Source organism: Lycorma delicatula, chromosome 1, assembly GCF_047948215.1.
Source record: "Lycorma delicatula isolate Av1 chromosome 1, ASM4794821v1, whole genome shotgun sequence".
Lineage (NCBI taxonomy): Eukaryota > Metazoa > Arthropoda > Insecta > Hemiptera > Fulgoridae > Lycorma > Lycorma delicatula.
In genome coordinates, this window is record NC_134455.1 from 400334915 (window position 1) to 400356426 (window position 21512).

At 30.6% G+C, this 21512-nt stretch overlaps 1 protein-coding gene across 6 annotated transcripts in view; it reads left to right on the plus strand.

The window, feature by feature from the left end:
• LOC142317416 (uncharacterized) overlaps positions 1 to 21512 on the plus strand; it is a 195888-nt gene that overhangs the window by 120667 nt on the left and 53709 nt on the right. For all 6 annotated transcript variants that reach the window (XR_012754736.1, XR_012754734.1, XR_012754735.1 and 3 more), the window contains one exon: positions 15176 to 15319. The gene's annotated coding sequence lies outside the window, so the exon portion shown is untranslated. The remainder of the gene's footprint in view (positions 1 to 15175; positions 15320 to 21512) is intronic.

Consider the following 21512-nt stretch of genomic DNA (forward strand, 5'->3'; position numbering starts at 1 on the left):
ATTGTTTCTTCTAAATCCTTTTTACTCTCGGCTAGAATTACTATATCATCAGTAAATCGTAGCATCTTCATCTTTTCACCTTGTACTGTTACTCCAGATCTAAACTGTTCTTTAACATCATTAATTAGTAGTTTTATGTAAAGATTTTTTTTTTTTAACTAACAAAAAAATATACAGAATGCAAAAGCTGTGTAATTAGTATTGTATGACATGACCGCGTACTCGGGAAAGCCATGCAATATATTTTATTTTGTCGGCTTTTTTTATAATATAAATGTACAAAAAAATTAATTCTAATTAATAGAATTTCATTTATTTGTTTATTTAATAAATAGGCTGTATTTTATTAATTTTAACGTATGTATATTAAAAAAAAATAAATTCATAATCTGTCAACTATTAACTTTTGAGTTGATCTAATTTTTTTTTTTTGTTTTATTAAAAAAGAAAAATTTCTAAATTTAGTAGTAATAGTCCATGAATTTATTAAGAAATTTACGAATTAATTAAAAACAAATAAAACATTAAATATAATGTTTGTAGTTCTCGATACATTTTTATTTCTCCATTGACGTTGTCTATTAATAATTCACATATTAGTTTTACTAACATTATTATTATTATTATTAATTATTTTATTGATAACTGAAAATGGTAATCAAAACATGAAATTCTAATAACTTGGAAAATACGTTTTACAAAAGTATTGTTTATCATACGATCCAAGATGTCGATAATTTATAAAATAAAATTCGAGAATCGACACAAAATATCCGTAGGGAATCATTGAATAATGCAGTATCATCCCACACATCCTGTCAAACAACAGAAGGAGGTCGTTCCCAATATTTATTAAAATGAAATGTAAGTAAATAAGAAAACTTTATATTTAATACGTAAATCCTTTTAAATAAATTTTTTTCGATATTGTCAACTTTATTAAATTTTTATAATATTATTTATTTGCGACAGTTTTTCCTTAAATTATGAATATAATATTTTTAAAAAACCAAATTTTATCCTGCCGCTATTTTGGCTACATCGTACCAAATTTTTATTAATATTATTTCCCTTATCTTAAAGAAACCTTTAAAATCTTACAAAGAGTGATACAATTTAAAAAAATTGAGTTACAACCTCTGAGACACCCTCCTGAAGCCTTCCGGTCATACGAATTCGGATAGTAGAGTGCCTGGGTGATCGTGCAGGGACTAAACATACAATACGGCTTAGATCCGGCCCCTGCATGATAAGAGGGGAGGTTTTTTTACAGGGTGAGAGCCCCGCACTGCCGTCAGTGCGGGCCTGACGTCGGCTGCCGGAGCTTTTTCTTCCCCCTACGGAAAGAAAAACAAAAAACAACCTAAAACGCGTTTTCGACAAATTTTTTTAATTTCTATCCCAGGTTAATCAAAACTAAAAATTCATGGACTTATTTCTTTTATGCGCGCGCGCGTTCACTCGAATTATAATTACAAAGGAGCGTTTAAAAACTGAATAAAATATTTATAAAATTAAACAATGTATTACATACATCATTTTTAATCTCATAGCAACATACGTTATATCTTATTAAAATCATTCTGCTTAAGACAACTGTAACAGTAAGATTAAAGAAGAAAGGTGATATAAGAAAAGTAATAATAAAATACGATAAAACATATTAATCGACTAAATTATGTTGAACTATCTTATATATTTACTTCTCATTTTATTATACAAGTTCGCTTCCTTCGCTGTTGCTGTCTCAGTTTACATAGTATTCAGCGCCCCACTACTAAAATACGTAGTGGGTGCGTTGATCTTGAAGAATTTAATTATAATTTTATCAAAAATTAAAAATTAAATTATTATAAACATCAAAATTCATCGTTATCAAAATTACTAAATTTGAAGAGTAAATTTTACAAGAAGCGACATCAAAATTCAACGTATATCGAATACATAAAACAAAATTTCTGTATGACAAAATTTTAATGCGACAAAATTTCTATATGTGAGTGAATATAAATTGTGTACAAAATTATTATTTTATTAATGTATAATTATTTTATTTTAATAAAAATTATTTGTAAAAAAAATTGTTTTGAAATTTTATTTATAAAAAAAAATACAAATATTATGCGCGCGCGCGTGTGTATGTGAGTATATAATTTTTTTTCAGACTGAGAGATATTTAATTTAAAAATATTAAAAAAATCTGATATAAAATAGGCGTACATAACTTCCTTGTACGCCTATTAAATTACATATACACATTTTTTTTGAAAAGAAAAGTGAAAAGTTACATAAAATTTTATTTCATTAATAATTTCTGATATTTTTTAATTTTTTTTTTAATTACTAAATTAATATTTATCGTAATTTTTTTTTTACAATCTGAGGTTAATAATAATTATAAATAAATCAATATATTTAAATAAAAGACAAATTCTCGCCGATGTTTCTTCCCCTTATAAGAGCAAAATAATTCGTTAATTAAAATTTTATTTTGTTCTAACTCTGGAACCGATGAAAAAAGTACCACTTATCGTTGAAAAGCATTCAATGAGGGCTTATTACTGTAGTAATAAATTTAAAAGTTTTGGATTTTGAGTTTTTTTTGGACATTTTTGGTTCAGTCGAATGCAATAAAAACGGGAGGTGTTTAACTAGATGTTACAACTGTCCTAAATCCAAAATTTCAACATCCTACTGCTAATCGTTTTTGAGTTATGCGAGTTACGTACGAACAGATGTCACGCTGAAAGTAGTCAAACTGGATTCAGGGATGGTCAAAATAGATATTTCCATTGAAATCTGAAAACCGCGATTAAAATATATGTAAAAATCATCTACGATATTTAATCGATTAATAAATTTTAATTGTTTTTTGTTTACAATATTGAACATTTTGTTTCGTTTAATATCTTTTTCTTTTTGCGTAATTACCTTTATGATAATACTTCAGAGGATGATGTACGAGTGTAAATGAAGTGTAGTCTTGTACCGTCTCAGTTTGACCGTTCCTGAGATGTGTGGTTAATTGAAATCCAACAATCAAAAACACCGATATCCATGATCTAGTATTCAAATAAGTGTTAAAAATAACTGACTTTACTAGGACTTGAACGCTGGAACTCTTCCTAATCAGCTGATTTGGGAAGACGCGTTCACCACTAGACCAAACCGGTGGGTTTCCTTTATTATCTAGTTAAAATACATTTGAATATGATTTGTTTTCTGTAAACTTAATTCGTACCGTTTTACTTTATGTATTTTTATGTATTTATTAGCAAAGAGTTATTTTACCAAAAATTAAATCGTATTTCTAACACCAATCTTTTGTCTTTTACTCTTAGCTTTAACTACTAAAAATAATATTTTTTTTTTCAATCTTTATTCAGGTCAGATTTCACATAACTAAATTTACCCTTTACATTGTGTCCTCAGAATTACGATCTGCTTTAATTTAACCGAAGGTGCAGAAATTGGGACGAAATCTTTCGACAACCAACAGGCGCTAACGATGCATTTCCAAACCTATGTGCATCGAATTTTTATTTTTACCATTAAAACATGATTTTTTTTCTTTTTTCTGTTTAGTCTACTGGAATAAACATTCAGATATTACTTCAAAGGATGACATGTACGATTGTAAATGAAGTGTACTCTTGTACAGTCTCAGGTCGACCGTTCCTATAATGTATGGTTAATTGAAAACCCGACCACCAAAGAACACCCGTATCCACGATTTAGTATCCACGATTGTCTTTACTAATACTTGAATACTGGAACTTTCAACTTCCAAATCAGATGATTTGGGAAGACGCGTTCACCACTAGACCAACCCGGTGGGTTATTAAAACATGACCTGAAAATTTCTTACGTTCTTTGTAAATCATTCTGTTATTAAATAGCTATTATTTGAGCGAGTAACGTCTCATATGTGGAAAAAAAATTTGGTTGTTAATATCACTTGAATTTTGTAAAAAAAAATTGTTACAAGCATATAATACTTGTATACTTGTAATATTTTTTTCGCGTCTTTTCTACGGGCAAACGTTTAAGTAAGATTGAGCAATAGATAAAAGTTAAAATTAACAAAACGACCGCAAAAAAAAATTGTTTTAACGTAGGATAATTAGTAAATTAGAATAATTAATGAGCCTGCGGCTGACAATTTTGTATACAGTACAACTTTTTTCGAACTTTTTGTATCTATTTAAACATACATATATATATATATATATACATAAACTATGGCATTCCCGATAACGTAAGGATTCCAACGCGGCGTCATATATCTAAATCGGTTCAGTCGTTGAGCGGCTACGGTGAAAAAACTTACTTACATGTAAACATCCTAAATACATACACTTCTTTTTAGGCATTCTTTATAAAAAAAAATAAACAAAGGAAGTTATATATTTTGTTTAGAGCTTTTTTTTATTACTTTTATGAACAATAATTTTAATAACAAAATAAAAATGTCATAGATTAAAAGAGATGTGTCCGTGGTATAAAATAAGGCCCTTTATAATTTTATAAAAGGAATTTTAAAGTTTCAAACTAATCGGAAAATAAATAAATCGATTAGTATAGATAATATGAAGGAAACTATAACGGTTTCATATAATAATAATAATTTGTTTTTTTTTTTTTTTTTTTGTTAACGTAATTAACTGAAACATCAAAAGTATAAGATTCAGTTAAACTTTTACATTTAAAAAAATTTTATAGTTGATGAAAAGCGATACAACTCAAAAAAGATAATAAATAAATGGAAAAAAAGAGTTATCAATTAAAGGTCTACTGAAAAGTTCCCGAACATTCTTATTCTTATTTTTTATTATTATTATTGCTGTTTATAATACAGAATATTTCTTAATTAGTTATACAAAAGTAGCGTTTAATACTTTCAAACTTGTTAGATACATCGCTCAAAACTTCCACAAGTTTCATCCCCGCGTAACACCATTAGTTCCCGAAGTTCCCACTAGGTGGCACACGCGATATATACAAGAATGGGGGGAGAGGCGGAGCTATCCGATGATGGCACGCGGGGAGAACAAGGGATGTGCGCAACGAACATCTGGAGCTAGTTAGCGTAGGAACGGGGGGCGCAGCTCCCCAGCAGAGGGGAACTTGGCTGTCCAGAAGGGAGGTCAACGTCCCTGAGTGAAACTAGGAGGACCTCGATGGTACGCCCGTAGGACTAGGAAAGACAGGGGGCAGTCGACTGACACGAACCCACCGGGTTGGTCTATCGGTGAACGCGTCTTCCTAAATCAGCTGATTTGGAAGTCGAGAGTTCCAGCGTTCAAGTCCTAGTAAAGTCAGTTATTTTTAACACTTATTTGAATACTAGATCGTGGATACCGGTGTTCTTTGGTGGTGGATTTCAATTAACCGCACATCTCAGGAACGGTCGAACTGAGATTGTACAAGATTACACTTCATTTACACTCACGAATATCACCCTCTGAAGTTTTATCTGAAAAGTAATTACCGGAGGCTAAACAGGAAAAAGAAAAAAGAAAAAGTCGACTGACACGACACTCTGACAGCGCTGTGCGTATCTTAATGGTGGAGTAAAAAGGAAAAAAAAGGTGGCATGCGCGAATGGGTAAATCAAGTCTCATGCAGTTGTATAACGGCGCAGAGCGTGCTCAGTATTGTTGTAATAGAATAACTATAGATAACTGATTAGAATATTTTTATTTTGAATAGTATTTATAAATTCCCGTAAGAAAGTCACGGTGTTCTATTCCGTATTCTGAACAAAATGTGTCGCTGAGTATACCTTACAGATTTAGAATAGTTGATTGTGTACATGAGCGGGAAATAAATTTCTTTGTGCAATTTATTTCAATACCTCTAAAATCACTTCGGGGCCTCACAGCTTATATGGAACTATGCCCCTAACCCGCTTGTTGTTCTTTTTCTTTTTCTACCACAGGTAAAACGCGTGCTTAAATCCTATTTCCAGTCCCTTCAGATGTTCTATTGATCGGATCGGGCTGATTTTTTGGTTTTATTGTGCTGGAAATCCCCCAGCAGATATCTTCATAAAATATCCATACGCTTTCAAAATGATTTTTCTATGAGTAATAACCTTGATAATTTCTTCAATTAAGGAATAAATTACGACTTTTCAGAAAGGACTCAATTTTGGGGTGTGCTGATGCTTGATGACATATCTGTCGATTATTTCGAGCAGAATAAAAAAATTCAGCCCGATATATAGTTAGTCCGAGTATTCACCGGACTATATATAAGATTGGTTTAATATTATTTATTTTTTGTAGTTACGATTCATATATATTATACATTAATTTTTTACAACCGTTTATCGTTTTCAACAATATTTTCCATTGTGACGTCCTCATTACATCTACGTTATTACTTCATTGTACGAAATAAAGGAATTAATTACGTAGAAGATGTAATGAGAACGTCAGCATGGAAAAAAATTGTAGAAAACGATAAACGGATGTAAAAAATCGATATATAATATAATTATAATTATTATAATATATAATATAATTTTTCGCGATCACATTACTTCGTTCACTTCGTAGAAGGAAGTATTGCGATCGGGAAAAACTTCGATATCAGATTTCAACGGAAATATCCATTTTGAGCATCCCTGAATCCATTTTGACTAGTTTCGCCATTACGTCTGTACGTATGAATCTCGCATAACTAAAAAACGTAGGATAATGAAATTTTTGATTTAGAACTGTTATAACACCAAGTTGTGTCCACCTTCAAATTTGATTGCAATCGACTGAACCAAAAGTATTCAAACACGTTTTTCTTAACTGCAGTAATAAGCCCACGTTGAGAGCTTTTCAACGATATCTGTAAGCGGTAGTAATTTTCATCGGTTCCAGAGTTATGGCCAAATTGAATTGTAATTAATGAAATATTTGACCTTACAAGGGAAGCCACATCGGTTCGAATGAGACTTTATCTCTTTTTTTATAACTTTTTTTTAATGTAAATGTATTGATTTATTAATAATTATTAATCTCAGCTTGTAAAAAAAAATTAATAATTCAATAATAATAAAAAAAAAATGTATGAAAAAATATCAAAAGTTGTTAATAAAAATTAGATTTTATAATTTTCATTTAAAAAAAATGTGTCTATGTAATTTAACAGGCGTACAAGGAGGTCATGTGGTGTCCACATCGGATTTTTTTACGTACAATGTAACGCATGCGTACATTACAATAAATGAAGGTATTTTATATTCTTTTATTTATTGTTTATCTATATAAATAAAAATGTAAAGATTCAAAATGTTAAATCTCCGAAAGTTCTTCACCGATCGCTTTGAAATTTTGACAGAACGTTGGATTCGATAGGCGCGCGTTTTTATATATCTAAGATGTCACAGCTGTGACATGTAAAATCATGCTTTTTTTAGAAAAACAGCGCTATCTGTTGGACGTAAACGCAACACACGCTATACTAAATATTTTTCGATTCCATTTCAGTGTTTCCAATATGTGTATCCGCTGTAGACTAAAAAACCTCTGGACCGATTAACGCACGGGGAAAAAGGGAAAATCGATAAAACTAAAAGGGAAAAATGTAAAAAGGGAAAATTGAAATGGAAATGGAAAGGTGAAAGGAGAAAAAATAAAACTGAAAAGAGGGTAAAGGAAATGGAAACGGGGGAAGGAAATGAGGAAAAAGGGGGAAATGGGTGAAAGGAAAAGGGAGGGAATAAGGTAAATGTGAAAATGATAAAAGGGTAAATGGGGGGAAAGGAACAGGGGAAAAGGGAGAAAGAGTAAAAGAGAAAGTTTAAATTTTGTGAAGTTCCGTATGTTAATTTTGTTACCTTTTATCAAACTTTTAATTGCGCGTGCACATTAATGTCATGTAATTATGTCAGTAATGATGCACGTGTCAATTTTTTTTTTTTGGCTTCAGTCATTTGACTGGTTTGATGCAGCTCTCCAAGATTCCCTATCTAGTGCTAGTCGTTTCATTTCAGTATACCCTCTACATCCTACATCCCCAACAATTTGTTTTACATACTCCAAACGTGGCCTGCCTACACAATTTTTCCCTTCTACATGTCCTTCCAATATTAAAGCGACTATTCCAGGATGCCTTAGTATGTGGCCTATAAGTCTGTCTCTTCTTTTAACTATATTTTTCCAAATGCTTCTATCTTCATCTATTTGCCGCAATACCTCTTCATTTGTCACTTTATCCACCCATCTGATTTTTAACATTCTCCTATAGCACCACATTTCAAAAGCTTCTAATCTTTTCTTCTCAGATACTCCGATCGTCCAAGTTTCACTTCCATATAAAGCGACACTCCAAACATATACTTTCAAAAATCTTTTCCTGTCATTTAAATTAATTTTTGATGTAAACAAATTATATTTCTTACTGAAGGCTCGTTTAGCTTGTGCTATTCAGCATTTTATATCGCTCCTGCTTCGTCCATCTTTAGTAATTCTACTTCCCAAATAACAAAATTCTTCTACGTCCATAATCTTTTCTCCTCCTATTTTCACATTCAGTGGTCCATCTTTGTTATTTCCACTACATTTCATTACTTTAGTTTTGTTCTTGGTTATTTTCATGCGATGCATGAACATCGGCATGAACGGCATAGACTTCATCTATGCCGTTCATTGTTTCTTCTAAATCCTTTTTACTCTCGGCTAGAATTACTATATCATCAGCAAATCGTAGCATCTTTATCTTTTCACCTTGTACTGTTACTCCGAATCTAAATTGTTCTTTAACATTATTAACTGCTAGTTCCATGTAAAGATTAAAAAGTAACGAAGACAGGGAACACCCTTGTCGGACTCCCTTTCTTATTACGGCTTGTTTCTTATGTTCTTCAATTGTTACTGTTGCTGTTTGGTTCCTGTACATGTTAGCAATTGTTCTTCTATCTCTGTATTTGAACCCTAATTTTTTTAAAATGCTGAACATTTTATTTCCAGTCTACGTTATCGAATGCCTTTTCTAGGTCTATAAACGCCAAGTATGTTGGTTTGTTTTTCTTTAATCTTCCTTCTACTATTAATCTGAGGTCTAAAATTGCTTCCCTTGTCCCTATACTTTTCCTGAAACCAAATTGGTCTTCTCCTAACACTTCCTCCACTCTCCTCTCAATTCTTCTGTATAGAATTCTAGTTAAGATTTTTGATGCATGACTAGTTAAACTAATTGTTCTGTATTCTTCACATTTATCTGCCCCTGCTTTCTTTGGTATCATTACTATAACACTTTTTTTGAAGTCTGACGGAAATTCCCCTTTTTCATAAATATTACACACCAGTTTGTATAATCATGCTGAAACTTGAGAAGAACATAGAAAGCTTTGCACCAATAAGAGAAGTGTGGGATTGTTTTGTTGCAGCCTGTCGAAGTTCTTATAAACCTTAGTCATTTGTAACAATCGATGAACAGTTACTTGCATTTTGAGGTCATTGTAGCTTCAGAATGTATATCCCTAATAAGTGTCTGAAAAATACGGGATTAAGATTGTCATGATGTGTGAGAGTTCAACTAAATTCATGGTAGGTGCAATTCCTTATACTGTGAAAACAATGCAAACTGGAAATTTGCCACATGCTGAAATTTTTTGTCAAAAAATTGTCAGAAACTATTCATGGTTCCAATCAGAATATCACAATTGATAATTGGTTTAATTCAGTGCCTCTAGCCACCTTGTTACTTGATCATCCTTACAAACTAACTATTGTTGGGACTTTGTGTAAGGACAAACACGAGATACCCCCTAAAATGGTCAATCTAAAGGGCAGAAAAATTGGATTGAGTATGTTTTGCTTTGATGAATTCAAAACTGTGGTATCCTATAAGGTAAAAAATAATAAAGTAGTCTTGCTACTACCAACATGTGATGAAAAGTCAACAATCGACCCGAACTCCAAGTAGCTACACATCATTGAAATATACAAGGTTACTAAAAGTGGAGTAGATTCAATGGATCAACTGTGTAATCAAATGTCTTCTAGTTGTAAGTCAAAAAGGTGGCCCCATTGTGTGTTTTATGGCATGATAAACATAGCTTTGGTAATTTCATATGTCATATACATATCCAACATAAAATTGGGCCTAAACCAGTAGCAAGTATAAAGACGAGAATTTGCTCACAAAATTCAATGTGATCAGGTTAAACCGTGGCTTAGCTTGGAAGCCATGGCTTCCAAGCGTCACAAGAGTGTTGTAACGGTTACAACACTATCCGACTGGTGCGCACAGCAGTTGAGAGATCGGTTTGTCTGCCCTCTGTTCTTTTACATGATTGTGTGGTTTGTTCGACAAATTAATGTACAAAGTAATAAACGCAAGTTAATTAAAACTAAGACACGACAGCGTTTGAAGTTCATATATTTTTATTAACGCGTTACGAAAATAAGGAATTTATTTATTTATTATATTTTATATTTTTGTGTAATATTTATCGAACAATTAGTATTGAATCGAATCAAATTATTTTGATCGGGTAAGAAGTTTTAAATAAATACATTTTTCCTTACTTTATTTACTATCTGTTATTATTTATTCCTTGCGTGACGACCAATCATGTCCGATCGGTTGTACCTAACGTGTATTTCCCTGTCGATTTGTCTTTTATACACTACATCTTTCTTGCTCACACAAATTCCCCCGTACGCTGTTATATACAAGGCTTTTTGTTTCCATCCCTCCTTTTTTAATAGTAATTTCTGTCATTGCCATTGATTTCTGTTTATTTATATATCGATTGTAGCAGTTTACATTCCATTCGTGTCGCTTTTATAAAATCGAAGTACTTTACTCAGCATATCGATCGTCGTCATGTTAATCTATTCGACGGATATAAATTTAAAGAAATAAGACGATTATCTCGACTTATGTATTTAGTGAACCGTGCAAAAACCGCTGATTTTTTAAAGGAATAGTTTATTGAAATTCTGATTTCTATTTAAATTATATTTACCTATTCTAGATCGCATGCGATTCAACCGTTGATGGTCCCGGTGGGCGTGGTTTCTTTTATTACTTCTCGATTGTTTTCAAATAACTAACTGTTATACGAAACAAGTATTTTGTTCCGATCGTACCGTTGTTTTATTTATACAAAAAAAAACCCTGAAAGGATCAAGGGAAAACGTAATGAAATCTAGATCAGAGCGGCATTATCGATTACTAGCCGGTCAGGGCTCGCTTCGATCGCCCGACCGTCTAGCCAGGGGGCGAAGCCTTCTGGACCCTTGACGCGTTCATATTCTCGTGTTTGTGAGAATATTAAATATTTTGCAGTTATTCGTTAAATAAAAAAAGATTAGTGATTTCACTTAATTATATTTCTGTTACAACGGTGACAAAATAAAAATGTGAGCGCATACAGCAAACAAACTATTCTTTTTTATTGGAGATATATAAAGTTATAAATAAAAGGAAAGATGACTACACTCCGCTTTAATAACATCATAAATGACAATAAATTCAAGTAGAGGGCATTGTGATATGTTGACGAACGATCCTCCTCGCTTATCTTATCGAACTAAATTTTAAATGTTATTCTAACTTCTTGATTTGTTAAGCGTCGATGAATTTCTGAATATTACTAGTATTTTATTTAGTAACTCTTAAATATTCTTCTAGCGGAAGTTAAATTGAAAACTATACTTTCTCATTTTTTCACCTTAAAAAACATTTTTTTCCGGTCGTTGTAATTTCGAAAATATAATTTAAATTTGGTACTGCAGGTATGAAGCTGAAAATGACGGCTTAGATATTTAACAACTTCAATCGAGATTTTAATATTTACTTAAGAAGTTAGCTTGTTTAGCTTAATAATAATAACTGGTTTCTTTAAATTTAACTACGGTAATTTAAAATTATTATTTTATTTCAAAGAAGGAATTAGTTAATTGCATCTTAAAATAAAAGTTTTGTCTTAAAAAATTAAACAAAGCATTTTAAATAAAATGAAAGTTTAAAAATCCTACTTTCGACTTGAAATACCGAGTCTACGGTTCAAGATTACATAAAAACTTAAATTAACATCTGTCGAGTCGACTATATAACCTTGATATGTAACCAGTCCACGACCCGTCTTGAGAATACATCGGTGCAAGTCATATTTTCTTTCTCTTGTTCTTTTTTGCCGACCGGACCGACAAGAATTTTTGGTAATTTTATTCCAGGTGAAGAACGGCAGAGAAATGTAAAAAAAACTTCGTTTTGGAAAAAAAGTAATGTAAAGCGAAATAAAATGTATGGCGTTAATTTTCTTCTTTTAGGTGTTATTACACGAAGTGAATTTTATACGGAGCGGTAATTGCTTCGCTAACCGGCTCTTTTTTATGGGTACTAACATCTCAGGAATGGTCGACCTGAGACTGCGCAAGACTACACTTCATTTACATTCATAGATCATATTCATTCATTCTCTGAAGTAATACCTTACGGTGGTTCCGGAGGCGAAACAGAAAAATAGGGGTATTAAAAGTGCGTGTGCGCGCGCATGTGTTTTTAGTGCGCTCCAACGGGAGCGTAGATACGCGAGTTATAGAATTTTAAAATATAGTTTCATTGAATTCGTGTAGTATATTCGTACAGTTGTAAATTACATTACATTTTTCACTTTGTTTTTAATATTTTTGTTGTTTGCTTGCAACACTTAATTGAAGTATCGTGTGTCTATATCTATATTTTTTCCACCATTTTTTTCGAATTTCCTGTATTTTTACTTATTATTATTAGTATTATTTTTTTTATAATTAAATACATAAATGTGTGTTTAATGAATTTTAAAATTATTTTATAAAAATCTCACATCTGCTGAAAAATGTTTTCTCAGCAGATATGAGGTATTAAAATATTAATATTTATAACATTATATTATATAATAAAATATTAAAATAATAGAAAATTGTACAACTCTTTTTCATTATTATAATTTTTTTCAAGTAAATCTAAACCGCTAATCAGAGACAGCCAAAACCTTTCAGATTGGGTTCTCCCCCCACCTTTTATATATCTATATATATTCATTACTTGCTTATTTAGTTTGGACAGTATTTTTATTATAACTTTTTTTGCACATGTGGATTGGTATATTACAATGACTAATCGTATTTATTACATACCGACCCCTATGGTGTAATGGTATCGTCTATGCCTTTCATCTGAAAGGAAGGTTCAGGGTTTGAAAACCAGTCGGGCTAGTCGGTTATTCATATCGTACAAAACTCATAAACTAGTTGTAATCGAGTGTAGGACTGTTTGTCATCAGAAACAGATTTATTAATTAATTTGTATATTTTTAAGTTTTTTGATTATTTAATAACTATTTAAAATATCTATTTTATCGAATGAGAATGATTATTTTTTCAACTATAGAGTTTTTTGATAATTTCCCTGAAGAAAAAATAACATGCCACAGAAATGTGATGAAAATGAAATGCTCTTTCAGCAACACCGAAACTGTATACATTTTTGTTTTACTCAATCGTGTTACAAAAATTTATATTCTTAAAGGATAATTTTACTCCTTCAAAATAAATTTAATTTTTGTAAAAACAAACAGATTATTAGATACACAAATTTATTGCCCTTTACTTTATCAAACGTGTTAACTACTGTCTCATAATCCAAGTAAATTATGCTGAATAAACAAAAAAGCATTTTTATTTCTAATTCTGTTACAGTTTTGATGAAATTGCCTTAGTTACAAACTTTTCTTTCTTTTAATTAGACATTTCCTCTCTATACATTCACCAATATGTTTAAAATTACCATTAATGTTCCTGACACCGATCACTAATTATTCAGTACATCCCATTTTGTTTTCAAAAGAGCTTCATGTTCATAGATGCATAGCTATTTTATGAGAGAAATTGTCTGGTTTGGTTATTCTAATTTCTCTTTGTCTAGAGTAATTCTACATCATTTTTTTAGAGAATTAACTGTTATATCAAAGTGAAGGGGTTTAAGTTTTATTAAAACTTAACATTTGTTTCTAACAATTGAAAAGTCATCGTAATATATACAACTCAAGGTAATCTGATTTTTTTTTTATCTTATTGTAAGGAAAAATTGCATTCATGGTCTATACACCTTACTCATTTAAAGAATGGTAAAACATGTAAAAAGATTTTATTTTTGTTACTTATTAAAACAGTAGAAGAATAATGTATTCAGATAATTGACTGCAACCCACCGGGTTGATCTAGTGGTTAACGCGTCTTCCCAAATCAGCTGATTTTGAAGTCGAGAGTTACAGCGTTCAAGTCCTAGTAAAGCCAGTTATTTTTACACAGATTTGAATACTAGATCATGGATACCGGTGTTCTTTGGTGGTTAGGTTTCAATTAACCACACAACTCAGGAATGGTCGAACTGAGAATGTACAAGACTACACTTCATTTACACTCATGCATATCATCCTCATTCATCTTCTGAAGAATTATCTAAACGGTAGTTACTGGAGGCTAAACAGGAAAAAGAAAGAAAGATAATTGACTGCAAAAAGTTACCTGGATGAACTAGTTTTTGATAAATAACCCTATTTTAGAGTAGGGTCTGTAAGAACTTCTTCTGAAATCGATCTTGAAATTTTCAAGGTCATTAAATTTCATTGTATTTAAAAACAAACAGTTTTGTAGATATTTTCATACCTATTGATATCGAAATGATTTGAAATCACACATGGTAATTCCAAAATTCACAAAAAAATACCTTGTCTCCTATAAAAAAACTTGTGAGTGAAATAGTTGAAGTATGGATTTCAAAATTTCCTTAAATAATTTAAAACCTGTTAAATAGAAGCTAGCAATTTGGCGTGGATGCTATTTCATAATTATCCCTCTTGTAAAACAAATTTAAGGGATGAATTATTTATAGGAGTTACAGAAACTTAACTCTCATATATTGGAAAACACTTAAAACTGGATGGCTTGTTTTCATTAAACATGTTATAAAGACAGAATTTTTTTTCCTACCTTGAGGATGAAAGATGATTTCTAAAGAACTATTTACATATATTTTTTTACACTCATCGAGACACACTGCTCAAATTTTATGGTAATACAAAGTTTACTCCAACGTATTGAATTTTTTTTAAATATAGAAAACAAAAAATATTGTTGATATATTGAAAAAAATAATTGATTTCTTTTTCCTGTTACAGCAAGACTGTCCGAACGGGCGGTTGACACCGGCCAAGTTTGTAGACATGTACAAGATGTTTTTTCCAAGTGGCAATGCAGAAGAGTTTTGTGACCATGTATTTCGAACATTTGATATGGACAAGAATGGCTATATCGATTTCAAAGTAAGTGTTGTAAATCTTATGTAATGTCTGATTTATAACTTATAACGCTATTATTGAATTTTATATTTAAATATTTTTGATTATCTTCTAAACTAATCGCCTAGTCTAAAGAAACAAAATTTACATTTTAATTAAAACATTTTACATATTTGAAAACGATTTTCATCTACTATACAGGTAGCTTTTCATCACTGATTATTGCTGTTGTAATTGTTTTAGTCGATTCCAACTGAAATTACTCTAAATGAGCTGAGGGTTTGTCTCTGTCTTTGTCAACCAAACTATAGCTAGCTTAAAAGGCAAGAAAAGAAGGGTAGGCAGAAAGAAGGATTTGTTGTACTATCAAACCAGATGACATCATCTGATCGCACTAGATACACTAGCACACAGACATAGCAGTTGGTGAGGGGCAGACTTTCAGCTTGCGTATTGTATTGCTGGAGGTTTTTTTTTTTTGAGAATTTATATGTACAGATATGGTCGCAAACTGTGTTATCCATTTGGTAAGTCCATTTTTAAAAATATGAATTTTTAACTGATCTGTTATTTGACTGGTTTCTTTAGATACCACTAACTAAGACACAGTTAGTGGTACCATCTCAAAATAGTTCTGAGACTGGTTTGGTCTCAGTAATCGGTCTAAACCATTCATTGAGCTTTAAAGGCTTTTGTAAAGCAGTTAAAAATTTATATTCAACAAATTAATTACCTAATAATTCATTTTCTTATATGTATAATTCAATTAGTTTTTAACTGAACTGGAACTTGTTTCTATATGTTTTCTTTCTTTTAAATTTGTTTTATTTAGAAATAGATCTACTTATAATTTTCAGGATTCATCAAGAGATCCCTAAAATAATATCAATTTCTTTTAGGAGATTTTAAAGTTACACATATGTATATTGTACTCTTGGGTTGATTATATTGTTCTATTTGTTATATTTTTCTTTACGAGTTTTTCTCTTAATTTCTGTTATAATCGATTCGGACATATATTTTTAAGGGTAGTGTGCTGTATATGGATACATTTACATGTGTTAATATTAAATATAAAACAACGGTTGTAGTCTACGTTATAAATGTAGTCTACAGCAATCACTTAATCTTAAAAAAAATATACAATATCCAGCCCTTTTCTAATCAGACAGCTGAATTATTTTTTTGTAACTCAGCGTAATACCGGGTCGGCCGTATAAAACCGGTTTCAGCCATCTGACACATCCTGCGTCAGAAGATGGTGTTTGTTGCGTATGCGTATTAGTTGTTACAAAGAAATGGCTCTGTTGCTAATGTGAAGAGAGTGAAACAACCAACTGTTCAAACTCCGAAAGTTGTTGCTGATATACTATATATCACATTGGAAGGAGCCGTCACAAGTCAGCGTGGTGATTAGCCCAATAAACTGGAGTTTCTTGAACATCTTGTTTGCATATACTTCATGTTTTACAAATGAAAGCCTATCATGTGAGTATAGTGCATAAATTAAAACAACATAATAAAGACAAACGAGTGAATTACTACCGGTGGCTCTTATAGAATATAAGCGAATGATTCCTTAATCCTTTTCTCTTCATTTCAACATGTGAAGCGTGGTAATTAGCCTACGTTAATTCTCAGAATATGCAGCAGTGGGCTTCACAAAATCCAAATGAGACCAATCAGAAACCAGTATATGATTTAAAAATTGGTGTTTTGTCTGCAATTTCTAGAAGCCGGATAATTGGACTTGTATTCTTTGAGGAGACTGTTTGTTAATATCAGTGTCTATTTATATGACTTTACATAGAATTTACGCATAACTAGACTCCAGATGAACTTTTTTACGGGTACATCCAACAGATGGAACAGCTTAGTACATCTCTGACTGGTCCTCTCACTCGAATCCACCAAGATTTCACTAAGGATAGAACAATCTGTAAGGATTTGTGGCCACCTGATCTCCAGACTTATCGTCTTGTGATTTTTACCTCTTGGCCTATCCGAAAGGAATAGTCTACAAGAACGACTCGCAGATGCTGGACAAGTTAAAAGAAAATGTATGACAAGAGATTGCCAGGATTCCAGTTTGAGAATTGCAGGAAATTTTTCTGAACATGATTCACTACGCCGAACTTATATAGTGGCTGGTGATGAGTTTTTGAAACAGAGACTTTAAAATTATGTTGCAACACTTTTAAACATTAAAATCAATAAATTTAGGTAATTTAATATTACTTATTGCTTTTCATTTTTAAATTTTTATTTCCTGGGGTCAGTTTTATTTGGTCCATTCTGTACTTTGGCCAACAAGAAAGGATCTTATTATACTTGCATTTTTTAATAAATTACCGATCCCATTTAAATTCATTTATTTAAAATACAATTAAAAGATTTTCTTTTACAAAAACATTATTACTTTTTCAGTGAATTTTTAAACAACTAATAAAAAAAAAATCTGAATAGTTTGCATCCTCATTCAACCTGTAATAAATATAGAATAGTTATCCAATTTTTAAAAATTAAGACAATACTAATATATTATACTCATATGTAATCTAGACTCCATTAATTCTAAGTTCTTGGTGGTCTGATCTAGCACATCCATGAAAATTGTAAATTTTAATGATTTGTATCAACATTTATACAGAATTTTTTTTTTTAATTCCATTTGATGAAACATATTTTAATCCAAAAAATTACACCGATTGAACAAAAGAAAACATATTTAAAAAATGATTGTAGAGTATTACTTTAATGTAATCTATGTTGTAAAATAGTATGTTTTAGCAACTTCATTAGACGACATTAAACTAATTTGCTTTACTGTACACATATTTGAAAAGATATATAATGGATACTATAGAAAAATGTTATAAAAAAATAATAATAATAGTAAACTTGGATTTCTAAGATTCTGCTGTACTTATAAACAATTATTAAGTTATAAATCTTGAATAATAAAAACTATTTTCCCTTTAACATTATAATAATGGATTTCTCATCTAAATATATCTTAAAAATATTTACTCCTATATCGGATTCATATAAACTTAAGAATCAATTAATTGAATTGCAGTTAATCAGTCGTACGTTACAATATCATTTTTTTTTTAAATCTTGATTAAAAACATTTTTATTGTATTTAATTACAAAACAATAACCATTAGTCATTTTAAAATAAATTTCAAATGAAAAACTATGCGAACTTCAACAAATAATTAAACGATATCAAAAGTAGATTCTGTAAGATAAAAGCTGCCAAGAATATGTACTAAACAGATTCTTCTAACTTTTGATGGTTTATTTTAAACCATCAATAAAAGAGTTTATAAACATATTATTTAAATATAATATGTAACAAATTTTTTAAGCTATTTTGAGATTAATTATTTCTGAAGCTGTGTAAGTATTAAGGATTTTTGTATTAAAAATGTCAAATCTCTGCGTAAGTTTCAAATCTTATTATTGTAGAAAAATTGTCGCTTAGAATACCCACAGTTCTGCTAAGGTACCACTCTTCAAGTTTTTCTTTATTTTTTCAACATTATTTATTTTTATTATTCTGCTTAATGTTCTTTCATTTACTAATTGAAAGACTTAAATTATTACTTTTATTATTTTATACTTTTATACTGTTCCTTTTTACACAAACTGCACAAAAAAGATTGTAATGTATTTAGAGTACATGTATATATGTTTTTTCCACCTCAACAGCTGAACCAATTTAGATGTATCACCGCGCGTTGGAATCCTTACGTTACTGGGAGTGTCATAGGCTGTATAAATGTATAAACAGTGGTACCTTGAGATACGAATGTCTTAACATACGAATGTTTTGAGATACAACATGAAATATTCTAAAATTTAAACCTCGACATACAACGAAAAATTTGAGATACGAATTTGCGATGTGCGATAATTGCATAGGTGATCCCTAGATAGCAGAGCGTTCGCTCAGCTTTCCTCCCGCCACTTCTGCCCGCTATGTCGCTCTGTTTGGTTGTTGAGACCAGAGTCCTCTGTATGGCCGCCACGACGTGTTATTCGCTTTGTTTGTGCCTGTTTTTCGTGTCATTTTGGATAGTATATATACTGTACTCTGCATATTTTGTTATTTTAACCGTGGATCCCAAAGTTAAAGACAAAACTGGTGAAAAGAAAAAGCCTAAGAAAATGATCTCAATGAAAGCGAAACATGAAATTATTGCAAAGCATGAGCGTGGCGCTCGTATCATCATATCAGGAAGAGTCTGATTTTGTGGAAAAAAGAGCGAGTGCCTTATCTACAGGGAGAGCGAGTGCCTTATTTGATGATAGGTGTCTCACATTCTTCCGTAAAATTTTAAAAAGAAGGCAGAAACAGACCTCGATCGTTGCCTTGTGAAGGTCTCACGCAGTGAAAGTCAGGAAAGTGAGGCCAAAAAGGCCCGACGTTAAAGTGATGATAAATAACCATTGTGTGTTATTAATATATTAATAAATAAATTAATAAACATTACGTGTGTTATTACTTGTTTATTTGTATACAAATTGTGTATATTATATGTAATTTAACTGTGTTTTGGGTTAGTTTCATATCGATAGAACGTATTAATATATATTACATTATTTTAAATGGGAAAAATTTGAGATACAATTTTTTTGCCATACGATGATGATCACAGAACGAATTAAATTCGTATCTCAAGGTACCACTGTATTTACTTATATATGTTTAAAAAAATGTTTAAATTGAAAGAATCTTATCAAATGACTTGAGTCGTTTTTAAATAGTTCCCATCTTGCATATGAGATATGAGGTTTCCAAGTCATTCAGAATGAAGTGTTGAGATGTGAGTTATACAAAAACGACTCATTCATCTGATTAATTTTTCAAATCTACATTTGATAGATCAAATGATCACTTTTATTCATGTAACTAGTGTTTTTATACGACTCCCCAAAAAGGATTGTAATTGGTATTAATGTAGTAAGCGATCTACCTCTGTAGTTAGTTCTTAGATGGTGCTGCTGAAACGATATATTGAACTAAGAAAATAGATACAAAAAGAATGAATAAATGGACTAATTTAATAATAAATGGAATTATTTTTATTTAATTAATACTGAAATTATAAATATCTAACCAAACTTAACCTATGCTCGTTTCGCTCACTAACCTTCGCGCGCTAGTCAAGGTTATTGAGTAAAGCGGGCATAGATTAAGTTTGCTTTGATTATATTTATTTCTTTGCAAATTTAGTTATGATTGATAAAATTACTAACTGAAATTAAAAAAAGAGAATATTGTATTGTATATTAATCTATACTACTGTGAGAATTATACATTACTTAATATCCTACGTAATGTAATTTACAAATTTAATGTATAATAACATTGATTCAATCAGTATTTAAGTAAGTATAGTGTTATAAATTTAAGTTTGTATCTGTGTATGTAGTTATTTCTAAAATAATTTATATGTTACACCATAACAAAAAAATAAAAAATAATATCATCTGTGGTTTACCACGGTCTAATAATATTTAACAAAAAAGATTCTACAAGGTAAACTATTTATTAGTTTCAATGGTCGGTTAAATCCTGATTATTTACAAACAATAATTTTTATTTATGATAAAAGAAAATATCATATATTCTGTAACAAGAATTGAATATGCAAGTTGTTATTATTAATTAAACTCAAGGAAATTAAATATATAGCCATTAATTAGATAGCCAAGAAAGCAAATATGAATAAACATTTTAGAGGAAAACTAACCGGTGCTTCGGTAATGCTAAGAGGGATAAGTATACTGAATGGGATGTTTAGTTGAAACTACAGAGTAGCACACACTACAGTAGCTGATAACTACTATTCACAATAAAACCATTCTATTCAGTATCGGCAGTTCATCACACCAGTGCCTAAGTTATCGATATAATTTCAACAACATATTTGTAACATTATAACTACAATATAATAACAAAGTATAAAAATACAGATTAAGATTTATATGTAAATGAAAAGATTTCTGTATGAATCTGAACATTATAAGTCGTTAATCACAATTGACTGTCAAAGTCTATCGACTGATTTATAAATACATATGTATTAAAAAGAATGATGCAATACTTGTTAATGTTAAAAATAAATTCACATGGAAATGTTAAACAATATGCGATGAAATGTAAACAAATCATTTTCTCTTCCCACAGCCGACCATAGATCGC